Raw genomic sequence first — 3,132 nt, 5'->3', positions numbered from 1 at the left:
ACACCTGAACCTGGCTCTCCAACCTAGGGTCTAAACCCTCAGGCTGCACCGGGGTCAGAGGCGAGGACTCCCTCCCTCTGCACCCCCTTCCAGAGTACTGCACACTCCCAACTGGCGTGGTACCCCTAGAAGCAACATGGGTCAGGACACTGATTACAGTTGTCCCACCCTCCAGGTCAGACAACACCTGAACCTTGCTTCCCAACCCTGGGTCCAAACCATGCGGTTGAACGCTCGCCTGGCGCACCAGGACTTCCCGGGGAGCACGCATGCCCCCCTGAGGGTACCAAATAACTCCTGTGTCATGTGACAGTCTGCCTGGCGCAGATCTCCCAACCCCTGTCCATCTGACAGTGCACAAAGAACCCCCAGGACAGGAGTGGTGTCACCATGGTCATTCACTGGTTCTTCCACTGGGGACTCCTTCCCCCTCTCACCCCTCACTCTGGACTTCTGCACCCGCCCAACTTGAGCGGTACTGCCAGACACCAGAACTGATGGAGGCCTGCTTACAGACACTCCCCGTTCACCAGACACTAGGGGGTCCCACACAACGGGCAGCCCCTCAGGACAGACTAGGCTCCCCACCTGGTGTTCCCTTAAAGAACCATCCAGGCTCTGAGTCTGAGGTTGGGCACTACCGGGACATAACCCATTCTCACTCCTTCCCCTTAAAGACAGGATGTGAGACCCTACACCCCTCTCACTACTACAGGACCTAGCTGGGCTACTCTGGCCACTCCCACCACACTGGGTTTGAAGATACCTGAACCACTCCTCTGGGGATCACTCCCCAATGCCTTTCCAGACCCTCTGGACTCCACCAAAAGGTCTGCCTCCAATGTGAGCTCCCTGCGGTCAGAGAACTCACTCTCCCACAGGTGTTGGCATAGCTCTGGAAAACAGGGACTTACAATATGCTCTCCCACAATTGCATCACACAGCCCCCTAGCAGGGTTAACCAAACTATCCTTCACCTCACCATCCAGTGCCTCACACTCGTACTGCACACCCCTCTCCTGAGACTGGCAAGACAGTATCTGACTGTCTCTGTCACACAACCCACACTCTTCTGGGCGGTCTTCACACTCATATACCAGGACTTCAATTTTGGGGGAACTCCTCTCCCTGCACCTCTCATCTAGAGTCAGTAGAGTGTCCCTCTCACTACTAGAACCATGAACCCCTGCGCCAGTTACCCTATCCCTCTCAGGGACACTGCGCACTACTGGAGCTACCTCATGTCCTTGAACCTCCTGGTGTATGTTAACCCCCTCCTTCAAGTCAGGTGCCATGTCTCTGGGTGTGTGTACTCTTCTCTCTGCACTAGAAAATTCAATATGGCTGCCACCATCTGAGCTGGATTCCTCCTCCCACTCAGCAAAGCTCAATCTCTGAGCTACACACATTTCTTGTTGCTGGGCTGAGACACTCATGGTCTCAAGCCTCTCGAGCTCTAAGTCAAGATTCCTCATGATCAACTCATGCTCCATTTCCATTTTTCTCTCTTCCATTTCCAGCCTTTTTTGTTCCATTGCCAGTTGTCCATTTAGTTTCGCCATCTCTATCCCATGAGCTCTGGTTTCCTTCCTGTCTGCCAACTCCTCTGGGGATAGACTTTTACCAGAAACACTGCTACCGGCAGGGGAAGGGGTTCTCCTTCCTCTTGGACCCACTGGCCCATTCAGCTGCTCCTCTGCATTATTATCATCAGTGGCATTCCTTGCTTCTACCCAGGCCCTCAGCGCCTTGTAGAACTCTGCCTTGTTTTTACATCCAGTTGTAGAAACATTACATTTCTTGCAGAAGAATTTCCGCTGCTTGGCAGTGTAGCTATCCAATTTCTCTTCTTCTCATTCAAATTCAGTATTAACAGAGACTATGGATGCTGCTTACTCCACCATGGTTAAGCTTGGCAGAGCTCAAAAATAGACAGTCCCAAAAAGAAATCTACCAACAAGTATTGGTTGCGTTTAAGGCCTGCATTCACTAAGTAGTGTTCACCAATTACTGTACATGAGTCACAAATGCAAGTCCAGAATCCTCACCGCTGACCACCAATGTTAGAATCCGGGTTCTCTGGTTGGCACAGGTAGGTACTTGTGACAAGCAGGGAACCTTTCCTCTAGTCAGGGTAAGGGGTTACACTCCTAAAATAACCCCTGCTCACCCTCTAGGTAGCTAGGCGCGAGCAGACAAGGCTTATCTCAGAGCGTTATAGGTTAAGCATTTGTGAACACATACAGTAACCAAGTGACAACACTACAAATGGACACCACACAGGTTTTTATATTAAAAATAAGGATTCTTTATATAGAGTTACCACAAGACCATTAAATGACAAAAATACACAATACTGTTACTTTAGATGGTAGAAGTTTGCTTAGTTCTTAAATGCGACACTTTAAGTCAATGTACCTTAGATGCGACACGCAGGGCAACGAAAGTGTTGCAACGATGCTGATGCGATGAAGTTTTTGGTGCAAAGAAATAAAGACGTGAAGATCTTCCAGATGCGTTACGCTTCTCCGATGTTGCGAGAAGACTTGACTCGATGCGTCAGCTACAGCGGCGTCACCCCTTTACGCGATGCGGCAACAGCGGCCTTGGCAGCTGCACTCTTCTCCGACTTTTGCGAGACACTTCCGCTCGATGCGATGCTGCAGCGGCGTCACCCCTTTACGCGATGCGACGACAGCAGCTCCAATGGCAGCACGCTTCTCCGTGGATGCGAGGCTCTTTTCTTGATGCGGTGCAATGCTACAACTACAATGGCTGCGATGGCAACACGCTTCTTCCTCGATGCGAGACTCTTCTCTTGATGCGGTGCAATGCGTCAGCTACGATGGCTGCGATGGCGACACGCTTCTTCGGCGTTGCGAGATACTTCCGGAATGATGCGAGACGCTTCCGCTCGATGCGATGCTGCAGCGCCGACACCCTTTGCGAGATGCGACGACAACAGCTCCGACGGCGGCACGCTTCTCCTTCTCGAGTCGCGCTTCCAGCTCCTTGCGACACGCAGTCCCTCAGAAGGCCCAACAACAGCAGCAGGCACTTCCAAAAGACTCTGGGGAGCTGAGGGTGAAGTCCACTGGTCCTGGGACTTCATTCAGGGGGCAAACTCAGCAC

This window comes from Triturus cristatus, chromosome 7 (genome assembly GCF_964204655.1).
Source record: "Triturus cristatus chromosome 7, aTriCri1.1, whole genome shotgun sequence".
Classification (NCBI taxonomy): domain Eukaryota; kingdom Metazoa; phylum Chordata; class Amphibia; order Caudata; family Salamandridae; genus Triturus; species Triturus cristatus.
The sequence above is the reverse complement of the archived record's forward strand: the minus strand, read 5'-3'. Positions refer to the sequence as shown.